Source organism: Anser brachyrhynchus (assembly GCF_964034855.1).
Source record: "Anser brachyrhynchus genome assembly, chromosome: Z".
In the NCBI taxonomy this organism is placed as follows: domain Eukaryota; kingdom Metazoa; phylum Chordata; class Aves; order Anseriformes; family Anatidae; genus Anser; species Anser brachyrhynchus.
The window spans coordinates 10939520-10955823 of NC_137697.1; the positions used below are offsets into that span (position 1 = coordinate 10939520).

The following is a 16304-nucleotide window of genomic DNA, read 5'->3' on the forward strand; positions in this document are numbered from 1 at the left end:
TGAAATTATATGTAGTTAAAGAGGCATATGTTTCCTAATGGATATGTAAAGAACATTATCTATTCCTACATTGTTGCAGGGCTAAACTTAAGATTTGTGCTCTGTAAGGTACACATTCTGAAACTAATTTCTGGTAATGATTAAAATACAACCACAAGCTAGCAGAACAGAATAAGTGAATCACAGAACCCCCTAAATCCTTCACTGAAACTGAGTATAACAGTTATTAAAAATAATTAAAATAAAATCGGACTTTTTTCAATACGATCACTGACCATGTATTATACTACTTTGTTTTACTGAAGCAATAAAGAAAATTCAAGATGTTTATCCTACAGACGTGTAACACGCACACCATTGTGTTTTGCAGCTTCAGGACTAGCTGTAGACAGGGTGGAGACTTGAAGCTTAATTTATGGGCAAAGTCTTAATTATTAAAAAAAAAAAAAGTCAAATTCTCTTGTCTTCCATCTTTAGCTAATTTATTTCACAAACGTTCAAACATCTCCTACCTGTGTACTGATGACCTCCAACCCTGCAAAGCCCCTTTGCTATCACAAGCCAGGACCCCAAAACAGCACTTACCTACACTCTTATGTGTCTCCTGACCTCCCAGCCCTACCCACATCCCAATAAGCCTGCCGACTGAAAATTACTTAGGCTGCTTTTGCCTATATCTGGTCTGGCTGGCAGTGAACTGTGCTTGACGTAAATCCCTGTGAAACTAAACCACTTGCCATATGAAGCATTAAAAAACATTACCTAGTACAAAGTAACTGCAGGAAGGCATAAATCAGTAATATACAAGTCTACTGATTTATAATTATCTATGCTTATTTGTACATACAAGGAGAGAGCAGTAAAGTATTTTCCCTGGTTCCTCTGTCTGCTGTTTTAGATATCCAACTATCACTGCTACTGGGCTGACACAGTTTGCAATAATCTGAGATATGTTCTCATTATGGTACAGGAATGTTGTGCTAAACACCATAAACATCTCTAGAGCTGGAATACAACTCTGCCTTTTCTAACGGAGTGCTCCAAACCACAAAACTACAGGGTCAGGATCAGGTTTGTGATTGCAGTTTCTAACCCCATGAGTTACTAATTATGCTCTCCCATAGCTTCAGCAGCAGGAAATAAGAATGAAAGACCTCTGGAACGACCACGGGCTTGGCAGCACAGGCATCTCCTGGGAGATGCTGATGTGAATCCCCTAACCAGTGGTAAAAACTGAAACTGTGTCCATTGCATGTGTGTTAATGGACAAGCTATTCTATCACTTGAGACTCCTGAGAAAATACAGAGTTCTGTTTCCACGAGTTTTGAACTGAGGGAAAGGCAGGAGATGGTTCTGATGTAGGAATAAGGAAGATGTGTCTTCATGCCCTGAAAGCACTTAGTTTAAAGCCTCTGTGAGACTTCTGGCAGTTAGTTATTGACATGTTAGATTTCAATTCCCTTAAGCCAACCCAAAATCAATGAGGTCACACCTCACTGCCCATTCTGCCCCAGTTGTGTATTTTTGCCCTCTCATTTGGTCTGGTACTTACATGAGTGAACAGAGAGACAGCCTGAAGGGAGAGCTTGCCTGAGGACTGATCACTTATCATAGAATCATAAAGGTTGGAAAAGACCTCCAAGATCACCTGGTCCAACCATCCCCCTACCACCAAGGTCACCCACTAAACCATGTCCCTAGGTACCATGTCCAGCCTTTCCTTAAGCACCCGCAGAGACCCCACCACTTCCCTGTGCAACCCGTTCCAATGCCTGACTGCTCTTTCTGAGAAGAAATGTCTCCTAATTTCCAACCTGAACCTCCTCTGGTGCAACTTGAGGCCATTCCCTCTAGTCCTATCACTAGTTATCTGCGAGAAGAGGCCGACCCCCAGCTCCCCACAGCTTCCTTTCAGGGAGTTGTAGAGAGCAACAAGGTCTCCCCTGAGCCTCCTCTTCTCCAGCCTAAACAACCCCAGTTCCCTCAGCCGCTCCTCACAGGACTTGTGTTCCAGGCCTTTCACCAGCTTCGTAGCCCTGCTCTGGACATGGTCCAGGGCCTCGATGTCCTTCTGGTACTGAGGGACTCAAAACTGAACACAGCACTCGAGGTGCGGCCTCACCAGAGCAGAGTACAGGGGGACGATCACCTCCCTGGTCCTGCTGGCTGGACTATTCCTGATCCAAGCCAGGATGCTGTTGGCCTTTTTGGCCACCTGGGCACACTTCTTATTTGCAGGTCAGATTTTGAGACACACCAGCTCCCCAAAGCCAAGCAGTATCAGACACATGAGCACCAGTGCAAGAACAAGGGCAGTGCTGATTTGGGCAGCGTGGGCTGCCAGGAACAGCACCACACCTGGCCCCCGTAACCCAACAACTTCCATGTGGAGACGCAAGCGTTCGTGGCCATCGCACCACAGCAGGGAACAAGGGCGAGCTACGATGTCCCTACAGCTCCCGTCCTGTGCCACGATGGGTGGAGGAAGGCACTGAGGCACCCCTCAGGGAGCACTGAGGGGTGCCTGAGGGGTTTGCCGCCTTCCCCAGCCCAAACCCGGGAGGCGGCCGGGTTCAGGTCGCGGGGCACCCTGAGGTGGCTGCGGTGGCTGTGGTGGCACCGGCGGCAGCAGTGCTGGTGGCGGTGGTGCCAGCGGTCCGGGCTCCCCTTCCACCCTCCCGCCGTGCCCTCCGTCAGGACGCGCTGCAGTGTGCCGCCTCCTCCCCTAGACGGAGCCGCACGGCCCCGCTCCTCGCCTCGCCTCGCCTCGCCTCCCCTCACCGCCCCGGCGGCCATCGCCGCTGCCGGGGCCCCGCCGCCGGCCCCTCCCCATGGCCATGCCCCCCTCGGCCGCCGCCGGCCCCGCTCCCTCGCCTCGTCCCCCCCGCGGCTGACGGCCGGCGGGCTGCCGCGGCCATGGCAGGGGGAAGACGAGGAGGAGGAGGAGGAGGAGGAGGAAGAGGAAGAAGCCGCTGAGGGCAGGCGGAGGGGGGGCAGCAAAGTGAGTCCCGGCCCGGCGGCGGTGAGGGGCGGCTCCGCTTTGCCCGCCCGCCCTCCGGGGAGGGGGGGGGGGGAAGGACGAGGGCGGCGGCGCTCGGCGCGGCTGCGAGCGGCTCCGCTCCCTCCCCGCGAGTCGGCACCGGCCCGGCCGAGGCAGCGCCGTGCCCGCCGGCGCCGCCGTGCCCCGGTGGGGCCGATGGCGCCCGAGGCGGGGCGGGCGGCGGCGGCGGCGGCGGAGGGGCGAGTCGGGGGAAGTTTGTGAGCGGCCGGTGAGTAGCGGCCGGGCGGCGAGCGGGCAGGGGGCTGCCCCGGGGGGCTCCCCCGCCGCGGGGACGGAGCGGCGGGCAGCGCCTTTTTTCCTCCCCCCAAAAAAGACCGGCAGCGACCAAAGCCCAACTTTTTCCGCTCGGTTATGCATCTCGGTGTGAGTGGTCCTCGGGGAGAAAACCTGGGGGGGGGGGGGTGTTGATAAAAACAGGCGTAAACACGCGGCGCAGAAGGTGTTGTGGGAGAGTAGCCGATGTTGTCGGGTACAGCAGGAGCAAAGGTGAAGCAGCTCAAAAAACTGCCGCCCGAATCGCATCCCGTGCTATAAATCCTGTGAACCTTTAAGCGAGCGTTTGGGTAGGAAAAACTGAAATCGCTCCCCGGATAGATAGGTGCTTAAATGCAGAGGGCTCCCGGTGGTGGCACAGGCTGGGCTGCTCGCGCCAGTGCTGGAAGTGCAGTCGGGCAGGGATCAGTGTAAAGAGGTCTGGTAAGTTTTATTCCTTATGTATTTGAGAGCTGCTGTTTGCAATGCCGAGATTACAGAGGGCTGCAAGTGAGATGTCTTGTGGTTCCGAGCAATAAAAATGAGTATTGCTGAAAAGTTTCTCGGGCAGCTTGAAATGTTTAAGTAGGAATGCAGTGTCCTTCATCTCCACCGCATCTCAGTCTGGCAGCACTGGAGTTGCTGCTCGCTGTGTTAATTCAGGACGTTAGCGTGTTTTAATAATTATAAGGGATTTACAAACGAGGTGGTTTGCATGGCTTCTCCGAGGAGTCGTTTTGAAAATTGCCAGTAAGTGGTAGTGGTACTTTTATTAAATTCACGAAGACAACTGCTGAAACTTGCTCTAACGTACACAGAAGTCCCAGATACCTCACGGTTGGATATTCTGGAGCCAAATTCTCGCCGTATGGTCCAGCTTTGTTTCCGTTCCTGCGAGCCGTCTCGCTGTCTCCCAGTGCCGGTATGCTCACGCTGCACAGAGCAGCACCGTGCAGTCGCATAAACCCGGGGCCCTGCGGCCACCTTTGCAGGGGTGCTGCTGCCTGTAGCGCCCTGCAGGACGGCAGCACAGCACCCAGCGAGTGCCCGGGTGTCTGCGGAGCACTGGGTGCCCTGGCTGGGCGCAGGGAGCTCGGCTCTGCCCGTCCTTGCTGGCCGAACGGGTGTGTGGCACTGCGGGTTGCCTCCCGCGCCTGATCCCAGCAGAGAAGGGTAAAATAAATCTTTGCTGGAAATTCACTTATTTCTGGGTTGATATCTCTGTGTTCCATGATCTGGATCGGTCCCTTTAGCCCGTATCACTTACAGGGCTTTATTTCCCTTGACTGTACATGTGTTTCTGTTCTTGTATATACATTAAAGATAGGCCTTACTTCTTTAAAAAGAAGTTGCCTTTTGCTTCAGAAATTGTTGTGTGTTGTTGTTTTTTTTTTTTTTTTTTTTTAATCAAAGTGAGTATTTACTTTGCACTACTAACGGGAGCATCGGGCTGAATAAATGTAATATTTTGTATCTTATTTGAAATACTAGACTTTCACGAACAAAATAGAGGCTGGGAATACTTGTCACTAAGCAAGATAATAAAATAAAAGCTATATAAACTAAAATAATTAAAAAAATAGTTTATCAAACATGGTAGCACCTGCACTCAAGCCAGGTGAAGCAATTTCCATCTTAAGATAGGTGTCAAAACAAATCCAAAGCTTTGCAAATAAATTAAAATATTAGTAACAAAAAGAGGGGATAAAGTTGTTGGGGAAAGGCAAGGCAAGGATAACAGCAGCGCGGTAACAAGTCCACACAGGAGTCCCTGAACAACAGTTTTGTTAAAGGGTCAGGTTCCTTTTAACTAAAAGGATGTTGCTGATTTTTTCATCACCTATTGATCTGATGGAAGGATGAATCTTTGGCTCAGCGGAGTTGGGTTGGTAATTGCAGGAAGAGGGCAGAGAAAAAAGGAGGAAAGCAGGCAGAGAGCAAGCACCACAATAGTGGTGAAGGCAAAAGGCTGACGCAACGAGATACCAGCTTGGCAGGAACAGATTTATGTCAGGGCTTGAAGGAACACTTTGTGCTCCAATTGTAATCGCAAGGGAAATCTTTCTTTACTGTATACAAATCCCAAGTTAAGTTCTTGATGTGAGGTGGTTGCTTGTTTTACACATCATTTTAATTCATGAGAGGTGTAGCAAGCGTCGTCTTACCAGAGCTAGTTCTCAGTGTAGGAGACACACATTTTACTAGTAAATTATAAAGGCTGTTTCCAGACAGAGGCAGATGTTTTCCATATCATATATGCTGCAGAGTATGAAATCAAAATACATCTAAGCACGATATTTTATTGAATATCTATTTAGAAAGCAGGTATTCGTTTGAAAAGGAAGTCATCACCAGAAACTTTGGGTTTTTGTTAATAAGCTAACACAGACTTCAGAAACACTTTGCAGTAGCATGGTGTTTTGCAGTAGGAGTGGACTTAGTGTTTTACCTGAACAAGGTAATGTTGCTTACAGCAGCGTGCTCCACAGCACAGTGTCTGTCCTGCTGCGGGGCAGAAGCAGTGGTGGTGTTTTGAGGAAGGGAACCGCAGTGTGTGAACGTGGTGATAAGGGCGAAGGAGAGGGAACGGGGCTGTATGGAGAGCTGTGGAGATGTGGTGGAGACAACAAATGCTGTGTGGGGAGTGCAGATGGAAAGAGGTGGAGCTCTGATAAATTTAGGAGAAAATCTCAACTTCTGTGCAGTGAGAGAATAAGCGCAGTGCTCATTCCTCTGGTGGGGAGGGAGTTATGCTTTCCTGTCTCACCTCCTCTGTAGTTGTTCAGAGAGATGCACAGTGTTAGGGTATGATAGTGCTGGACCAGTTAAGCCTGTGGATCAAGCACTGATCACTGTGTAGAGTACACAGTGTGGGAAGTCAAACTTAGAGTGTATGAAGTGAAGATGCTTCACCAGCTTTACACTCATTAAGGAGAAAGATTTCTGTCTGTGATCACTTAATAAGCTTATGCTTGTAATCCCAGAACAAAGATGATATATAAATATGAATAATCAATTCCTTTTGGATACCATTTAAACATTGGATAATAACAGGGAGATAATTGACATTTAGAACTCGAAAAGCTGTTTAAATACTAAAAGTCCATTGCAGTCCTCAAACTCAGTTTATAAGTAGTCAGTCCAAGCATAAAGTAATATTTCAGATGCTCCACAGGGTAATTTTGTGCAATACAGGTTTGTCAGCAGCTAACACATAACTCTGTGGGTTAGTTGGAAAGAGCTGGGTTATTAATAACAGCTCGGTCTGCTCGCCATCGTGTTGCATCATTCAAGTGCTTAAATTGAGCTTGAAGTTTTGCTCCTTCAGGAGAAAATAAGATTGGTAAAACAGGGCCCTTCAGTAGGAGAAAAAACATTCTGACCTGTTGTGAGGAGTTGTTCAAGCACAGCACTAAGGGTCAATTTGCTTGTACCCAGCTTATTGTCGCTTTGCAGCCCTGTGCAGCCGGATGCACGCGCTCAGTATCGCAGCTTTTATGGTGGCAGCAGCCGTTCAGGGGTGACGAGCCTACAATTTGGGGAGGACAGAAGTACTTCTACCTGTTTTTTCCAAGGTAGAAACATTGAACAGCTGTTTCCAGTCTTGAAAATCCACTGCATCTGTGAAATAGTGTTCTTGTTTAAATCAATGTGGGCTGGCACCATATGTCCGTACATCTTCAGGATGCATTGTTGGTAACCTGCAAATAGAAACTGTATGTGCATTGGTCACTTCTGTGAACAGATGCCTAGGTGGCTGTACAGGGTGCAACAGTTTTGTGCTTTATTCTGTGCATAGCTCATCTCTACAACCTTACCGATACATCTGAACAACTCCTTTTTTGTCTGTTGGAGTGTGGGGAGTGAATGGAGATGGTCTGACTGTAGAGTTTGTAGGCTGCGAGAAAGACAGGGAAAGAACCAACGCGTTTTGTTTTAGCTGTCTCACTTATATAAGTGTGCTTCTCAATTTTTGCTTCACTTCACAAACTGTGTGCCTAATTGGAATTCCTAGCTGCTCTCAAATGTTCAGGTAGCAGCCAGATTTCTGCTATATTTCATGGTTGTTTTCTTGTTTGCCTGCCTTTTTCATTCACATATAGGAGTTTGTCAGTGTTACCTTGAGAAGGAATTGGTGCAGTGGGCTTTCCTTTACTGCATAACTGCAAATATTGTTTAAATTTGCTACTGAATGCATATTAAATTGTGTTTGCTCACGAACAGTGCTATGAACCTACTTTGTCACTTGTAATTATTTTGAGTGATGTCTAGTATACTGTGTTCATCCAGAAGAGCTCAAACTGTTTGGTGTTTTGACTGTTCAAGAGATTGCTTGTCACTTCACGTAACACTGCAAAAAGGGAATGAAGGAGTGTAAGAATGTGAGATTCCTTCGTGGTTATTATGATGATTCTTGTCCCTCGCTTTGGACAAGTTGAAGGTGCCTGAGTGTGATGTTATGTGGGGCCAAGCTTCATCTGTTCTGCCTGTAGTATGGAAGGTCTGGCATAACAATTGAGAGGAGGAGAGCAATTAGAAGTGATGAGCTGGCGTATCTTTGCATGTGATTACTGAGAGTAGTCATAGAAAGAAGATATCAATATCTCTGTAAGAGCAAAAGGTACGTCTGGGGAATGCTATGGAACTTGAACTTACAAAAAAAAAAATCAAGAAAACTACGGCTTTTGAACTGACTGCGACAGTGTGAACTCGAGCACAGAGCAGCTCTAAGGGCTAAGTCAAATGTTAAGTAAACAGCACAGAGCGCATCATGGTCAGGGCTCCGAGGCTCTGCACACCCATCTGTACCTCCCAAGCACACACAGATCAAGCCTTGTCAGCGGTGCTTTCGGTGGGGTTTCAGCCTTCCCGGCTGATTTTCAGTGTTCGTAGGGCACATTGTAGCTCCATGCTCGCCTCAGTGAGTGGAGCCACTATCAGGAACGATTTGCAGCGTGCTTTGGGAAATCCTGCCTTTTATTCCCAAATTCCTGTGCAGAAGTTCTTGGCTGATCAACACCTGTAACCAAACCGCAGGCAGCCAAAACTTCTCAGGCTTTTCTTGCGCTTGTTCCAGACGGTGCTAATCTGCCGGTCCAGGACGCGTAGGCGAACTCTTCATGCCCGCGGCTGCAATGCTACTGCAGCAGGATGACAGAGAAGGATTGTGAGAGGCGGCGTCCTGCGCTTGTGTCCAGCCTCTGGAGAGCGGCCGTGAGTCTCAGGGCTCAATCGCGCTGGGTGGTGGTGGCACTGCTCAGCAGGCGCCTGTTACGTGATACGGTCACTGCCGGCTCTCTGTAAGCAGGCCAGCTCTGCGGGTGCAGGACAGCTTGTACTGCGGACGGGAACCGTAGCCTGGGACAGAGAGAAATGTCCCCACAGCCTCCCGGAGAGGAGGGCTATTTTTGTGGGCGCATGTGATGAGCTCCGGTATCTTCCAGCACCAAGGTGCGTTCAGCGCGGGTGGCCATTATCAGTTCAGAAGCCATTTCAGAAAAAGCACTTGCTTCCCTAGAAGCAGCCTACACCTCCTTGCTGCTGGTTTTTAGTTAAGTATTTTGCTTGAATAGCTAGCTTACTTGACATAATAGGTAGCTTTAAGAGAATGGGTTTCTTTGATTGTGCAGGATTCAGGTGCCCTTTTTTCAGTGACATGTAATTTCTCCACCATGAGGCGTGCACAAGTGTGTTAACTACAGAGGATACTGCCCGATTGCTCTTAAGGCTTTGGCTGACCACAGGCGCAGCAGCTGGTGGCATTAAGGAAGGTGGCATTTACCCGTTTGAGTCCAAGTGGTGTGAGCAACCTGCCTAACTTGCATCGGAGCAACAGGGACTGCAGCATTTGTGTGAGGAATCTTTATACACCATTGATTTTTTTTCAGGCTTTTTGTGTGTATCTGTAGATCACATCTGACATGTGTGGACATGCAAGGGAAATAAGCCATACATTGTACACTTGTGTCTTTGATGCAGCTTGTGACATAGGTGAATGCATATAATGCCAGGATGGAAAAAGCAATGCTGTTTACTGTTGTGCCTGTGCATTTGTTTTAGCCTGTTCTATTTTTTTTCCAATTATAAAGAAGCTAATGTTTTATTAGAGTAACAAAAAAGATTGTGAAAATCATTGCAGGACCCTTTTCCTCTCTTCTACTACTGTACATTGAGGACTTTCTCTGTAAGAACCCAAGGGAGTTCTTTATGGATCCAGTAAAAATAAAAAGTACATCTATCAGAAAGAAATAAAGCATGATTTAGGAAGAAAGTCTCTCCTCGTGACTTTCATGCTGTGCATTAATTGCTTACTTTAATGTTGAACAACAGAACGAAAACCTTCATACAGAAGCGGTTGTACTATTTTGTGTGCTAAGGTATGAATTTCAGATGTAATTCAGTTTTCGAAGAATTTTGTTCTATTGCTTGAATGTTATTTCAGGCCTAAGGTAGCTGTATGCCCAGTTAACAGTAGGAGATCTCAGAGCTGAAGAGGGAAGAAGTTTTCCACAATGGATGAGCATGTCCTAACGGTGTTTCAGTTTGCTAAATCATGCAGAGAAGGAAAGTCAGTTATATGGTATGAAGGATCAAAAGCCAGGTGCTGAATATAGATTGTGGATAATTTCTGAAATAAAGGGGAATATGAGTAAGTAGGAAAAACAGGACGTGAAAGCCTGGGGTATTGTTGGATGGTACTGGAAGTACTGAAGTTATATACTTTGAACTCCTGTTGTAGTACCTTAAGATGAAGGCTAGACAGTATAGGACCAATAATTAGAAAGGCATGTTTAAGACTAACTGTAATGATTTGTTTAAGGGTGTTTGAGATGGCTTGAAACATTAAAAAAAAAAAAAAAAGGACAAAAACAAAAAAACACCTCAAGATAAATCGAAAACTTGAATGTAACTTGAGTTACACCCAAAAGTATATTTTCATACTGATTCTTATTTTTTCTTACTGGAAAGACTATGCCATTTTCCTGGTAGATCTGTGGTAAGACTAGAAATGTTTGTTTTGCCAGAGGCTTGCACTGCTGTGCTTTCCAAATGGAAAGCATATTGGTTGCAGTGTTGTGCAGCAGTCTGTCAATGCAGCATCTTGTAACCAGACACAGGGAATGGAACAATGGTATTTTTGCATCAAACAACTGATGTCTTTCACCAACTCATTTTATATGTGAGCAGTTGGTACACACAGTTTGTTCATATTGCAGCTTTCATTTCATTTCCTGATACTGAAGCATGAAGAAACTGAAAATGACAATAAATATGACTGACTGCCACCGTTTGTTCTTAAGGCTGGCGCAGGATTCTCTTACCAGTTAGTTATTACTTTACGGATTTTTTAAAACTGAATTTAAAAGGTTCTTGCCCAGGCGCCAGATCTGACAAGAGGCTATGATGTGGTAATCCTGTCCGTATGAAGCAGAACTGTACTCTTACTGGCAAAAAAAATCCTCATCCCTCCCAGCAATCAGGTCTCAAACACATGAAGGGACCAAGTGCCTTGAAAATTAGTCTGAGATGTACGTGCATTCCCACTCATGCAACCTTGGCTGCACCTTCTTGGTCGACCAGCTGCCTGTTCCTGTTGCTTTTTGCTTGCTCCGTTTAGGAGTGGCCAGGCTCCTGGGCCTCTGGAGCCACAGACCAAAACCTGAGACTGAGAGCTGAATATGCTACGTCAAGTAAAGTTTTATTTAATTTTTAACTGTTAATCACTTTCTAGTAGGGGCATGAACTCTTTTATAAATATATCACAGCGTATTTAAACATGCTTTATATTGACAATTTTCATAGGCACCATAGGTTGGAAAGCCTGTATAGAATCATAGAAAGGTTTGGGTTGGAAGGGATGTTAAAGACCATCTAATTCCAACCCCCCTGCCATGGGCAGGGACACCTCCCACCAGACCAGGTTGCCCAAAGCCCCATCCAGCCTGGCCTTGAGCACCTCCAGGGATGGGGCATCCACAGCTTCTCTGGGCAGCCTGTGCCAGGGCCTCAACACCCTCTGAGTGAAGAATTTCTTCCTAATATCTAATCTAAATCTCCCTTCTTTCAGTTTAAAGCCATTATCCTTTATCCTCTCACTACACTGCCTGACAAAAAGTCCCTCTCTAGCTTTCCTGTAATCCCCCTTTAGGTACTGGAAAGCTGCAGTGAGGACTCCCCAGAGCCTTCTCTTCTCCGGGCTGAACACCCCCAGCTCTCTCAGCCTGTCCTCATAGGAGAGGTTCTCCAGACCTCTGATCATCCTCGTGGCCCTCCCCTGGACCCACTCTAACAGCCCCACATCCTTCTTGTGCTGGGGGCCCCAGCCCTGGACGCAGCACTGCAGGTGGGGCCTCACAAGGGCAGAGCAGAGGGGCACCATCCCCTCCCTCCACCTGCTGCCCACCCCTCTGTTGGTGCAGCCCAGGACGCAGTTGGCCTTCTGGGCTGCAGGCACACACTGCTGGCTCATGTCGAGCTTTTTGTCCACCAGAGCCCCCAGGTCCTTCTCTGCAGGGCTGCTCTCAATGGGTTCTTCTGCCAGTCTGTGCTCATGTCTGGGATTGCCCCGACCCAGGTGCAGCACCTTGCACTTCGACTTGTTGAACCTCATCAGGTTCACATGGGCCCACTTCTCAAGTTTGTCCAGGTCCCTGTGGATGGCATCCCTTCATTCTTGTGTATCAACCACCACTCATCTTGGTGTCATCTTCAAACTTGCTGAGGATGCACTCGATCCCACTGTCTGTGTCACTGATAAAGATATTAAACAGCACCAGTCCCAGGACAGATCCCTGAGGGACACCACTCGTCACTAGTCTCCACCTGGACGTAGAGCCATTGACCTCCACTCTCTGGGTGCAGCCTTCAAGCCAATGGGTGGCTGCAGCCAGTTTCATACAATCATGGAATGCCTTAGGTTGGAAGAGACCTTAAAGACCACCTAGTTGCAATCCCCCTGCCATAGGCAGGGACACCTCCCACCAGACCAGGTTGCCCAAAGCCCCATCCAGCCTTGCCTTGTGCACTTCCAGGGACGGGGCATCCACAGCTTCTCTGGGAAACCTGTGCCAGTTTCACCCTAGTGTAGTCTACCATGATGAAAGTCATTAGACCTACTGAATATTCTGTGGAAAAACTATATGAGTTGGCCAGACAGAGAGGGGAGGAAGTATTGCATTCAAACTTTGCTGTGTCACTGTCAATATTGACTGTGAGTAAGAAGGCAGATTACTTGCAGAGGCTTCCATAGCTGGTTTTCTTATCATCGTCTGAATGTTTTTAAGCAGTCATATTGAATAATTGACACGGGCAAATATCAGAATGGTGATCCATTGCTTACTGAACATGAAGTCAATGCATGGCTTAGAAAAAATGTGGAAGGACTGACAGCAGGCTCTTTTAGAGGATGAGTGAACGATCTCTAGCTCTTGCCACATCATTGTGTTTTGGAAGGGTGGCTCTGGAGGGCAGTGTCAGAATGCTGTGTTTGTGATGTTACTTTACACTATAGTTGATCGGTATTTTCTGAATGTTCCATGCTTTGATTACTTCTGTAACAATACAAATAGGTGCTTTTAAAAAGTGTTATTAAAATTCCCAGACAGAAGCAGTGCAGTTGTTCGCAAACTGTGGCTTGTGGAGCACGTCCAGACAATGCATAGAGAAGCCAGTTCTGGGAAAGTGCTGAGCTGTGCACAGCCGAAGGAAAAGGCAGCCGTGGCTTCAATTGCCCATTCAGCAGTCTGCAAGCATAGCTGCCTTGTGTTCCTTCCCTGCTGCTCGCTCGCTGGCTTGCTGAGCAGAAATTGAAGTGTGCCTTGGAGTTTGTGGAATTGTATATGAATTCAGCACATGCTTTCCTGTGATGCCCGCAGAGAAGCAGCAGCGCATGATAAAGGCCACACATTAGGGAACCTTAAGAGAGCAGAGCTGCAGAAGGTGGTGGAGGTGTGGCACTGGTGGATTTGGAAACCAGCTAATGGAGAATAGCAGGAAGCCTGAGCAAGCAACCAGGATTCATTACAGCAGTTACTGGATGGAAGTAAGGCATCTTCTGAGGAAAGATGGGTGTTAATCTGCATTTTGTTTGGTTTGTGCAGTCTGTAGCACAGCTGGCTGGCAATCACTTGTAGGCGCTATAACAACACAAGTAGTTAATAACTTAAAAAGAGAAATTCAGACATCTGAAAAGCAACAATAAAAAGAAGAACCAAAAGTACATTGAATTGTAACTGTGCTTCCAGGTTAGCATTGATTCTTTAATTTGTATAAGCTTTGTGGGGTAGATTAGGGGAAGGAGATGTGTACAGTAGAAAGTTCTTGTACTGTAGCTCACAGACGGAGTGTGTGTACTGCTGAGTGAACAGCACAAATGTTTTTGGAGGTTCTACATTATAAATAGCTGCTTTTTGGCAGCTTTGGCCTTGGGCCTTGACTTTTGACCCCTACTGCTCTTAAGTATTCATTCCTTTGTTTTTTTTCTTCACAGAGTGCTTCAGCTAGTACAGAAAAGGACTAGTGTCACTTACTATGTTGTTTTGTCATTCCCAACAGTAAAAACAAACAGAATACTCAGGTTCTCTCCACGTTTTCTTAAGACTGTGTGCTTCTGGTGGGTGAGGGATGATGGTTTCAAAACTGTCCTGCTAATTCCTTTCTGAAGAGCAAAGCAGGACCTTACTGGTAGGGAACTCTCTGCAGATAGCATTACAAACTTAGGTTATGTTTTATATGGCATTAGTATTTCGTGCCATTGTTTGTCTCATAGGTCTATCTGTTGACATCAAAGGTTGTCTGCTTTTCTAACCCTTGCTACCAGCAATTTACTAGGTAGAAAAGTCACTTAATTGCACTAAATTTAAGAAAATATTGAAAAAGTAAAGAAATGCCATGTGAACCATTGGAAATAATTATCTTGGGACCAGGAAGACCCACAACAATGTTCTTTCATCTTCAGTTCTTAGTACAGTCTGGCATTGAGAAGTTGTGAAGGAAATTCAAAATAAGTTTTGCCAAGATTACTCAGTGAAATTGCTTGTTGCCAGGTGCTGAAGCTGATTGAGAGGGAACAGCAGCCACCACTGGGGGAATTTGTTTTCTAAAATTACTCAAAGTCGATACCAATACAGTTGTTTATGTATAAACTAGGAGTTTATTAATAGTTTGCAGGCTACCCGACAGTTTGAATGACAAGCAAGCAGGTAGTAAAGATGCTTACGAGTAAAGTGTTTCTCATCTGTCCTGATAGCTGTGGGAATTCCTACAGCATCTTTAGTTGGGAGATTTAATGTGGCTTTGAGAAAGGAGTTGCAGAATAGGCTGTAGGACTGGAGTGAAAGATTCGGTCTGTATTTCCCAAGCAGTAGCTCCTGGAAGCAATCTGCTTCTTGTGGCTAGGAACATAGCCATATTCCTGGCCGTGCCTGCATAGCAGGCTCTGCAGCAAGCTCAGAAAGACCTCAGCCAGACATGAACGTTCAGAGAACGCTTAGAGTGCTGCGCTCGTGGCACTGGTTTCCAAACCGTGGCAGCACCGCTACAGGAATTCTGTTGGATTTTGATTTTGTTCTTTGTTTCTTTGGAAGAGGGGAATACTTGAGTGTTTCAGCGTTGTTTTGTATGTATTGTGCTCTCTATGCAGGGTTGGATTAGTAATAAGCCAGGTTCTTCTTGTGTTTTAAGGATAATGTACCCAACCCAAGATTCCAGGGAATTTAAAAGCAGGCTATTCCTTTTGTTCAAGCCATTATCTGGCAGTTGGGTGAGCTGAAAGATTTACATGAGTTAAAGATGGGTGGCAGAGTATGAAGTCAGGCCATTAAAGTTATCTTGCTGCTGATCAGACCCCCTTAAGCAGTTTGTTAATAAAGAAGTGACAATCCAGCGCTATACGGTGTAAATGTATTTAATTGTTTCAATGGTAGGTGCAGCTAGGAGGGATCTAGCATCCTGTCTGAAGTCTGGTTTGTTGATTATTGTATGACCCAGTTGGCAGCAAGCCTGCCTTGTGAGGCACAGGACAATAATATCCTTCACAGCTACTTTGCTAAGTAATTGGAATACACTGCCAGTATTATTTGGGACAGATATGTATTGGATAAGCCATTGCTGCCAAGTTGCATGATAGAAAGAATTCTTTTTTCCATCATAAAACTTTCCTGCACTGTTCATCAGCAAGCCGAGCTTGAGGAACCCTGCTTCTGGTAGGATTTAAGGGAGAGTTTCTAGTCAAAGGTGACAATAAGCTTGTCCTTTTGCTCACTAACAAATCTGCTTGTTCCATGCTGTACTAGAACTCTTAGGCATTTGCTCAAAATCCTGCCTTACTCTCTGAAAATTCAGATTATGATGTCAAGTTTTTATCAAACAGTGATTTTTATAAATTCAGAAAAAAAAATAACCAAACGATGCCAGTAGATACCTGCTGAGGTAGATAATTTCTCACTGCACTCTCTGACAGATGATGAACTATCTGCATGAAACAATCACTTCTTCACCGGTCTCAGAAAGGCTGAAATTATCCTTTTGGGAAAGACGGGAATCTGGTACGCTCCAAGGGCAAACCAGTCTTTTTGTGGAGAATTACCTACAGGCTCTTAGAGATGCTGGTTATTCCTCTGCAAAATTAATATGAGCTCCTGATAAGGTTGTTATGATCTTCTTTCTTCTCCTGTTTGAATTTCTCCATCACTTGAATTCTTCCTGAAAAGTAGATTGGCACAGGTTCTCTTATTTTTTAAATTAGTCATGTCAGCTATGCATAAAGGAGCTAGAGCAAAAGCATTCCATATCCGTTGTTAAGTGTTTTATTTTCCGGACTAAAAGCTGAATACTTTCAGCTCACATGTCATTATATGTCTGTCATTCTTAATTACTTTCTGGCATGTTCTTGGGTGTTTTGTAGACAGGAAAACATATTTGACTTTTTTTAAACACACAGCTGAAATGCTTCCATAACTGTAGGCAAAAAAAAAAAAAATACTCTGAGTT

General features: G+C 46.1%; 1 protein-coding gene across 12 annotated transcripts in view; it reads left to right on the forward strand.

Annotated features, from left to right (window-relative positions):
- The first annotated feature begins 2785 nt into the window (after nt 1-2785).
- Nucleotides 2786-16304, forward strand: part of GHR (growth hormone receptor) — a 138813-nt gene continuing 125294 nt past the window's right edge. For 4 of the 12 annotated variants that reach the window (XM_080575033.1, XM_080575032.1, XM_080575031.1 and 1 more), the window contains exon 1: nt 2786-3002. The gene's annotated coding sequence lies outside the window, so the exon portion shown is untranslated. Of the gene's footprint in view, nt 3003-3084; nt 3271-8391; nt 8766-16304 lie in introns of those variants that run through there. The other 8 variants (XM_080575034.1, XM_080575029.1, XM_080575028.1 and 5 more) reach the window with 2 other exon arrangements.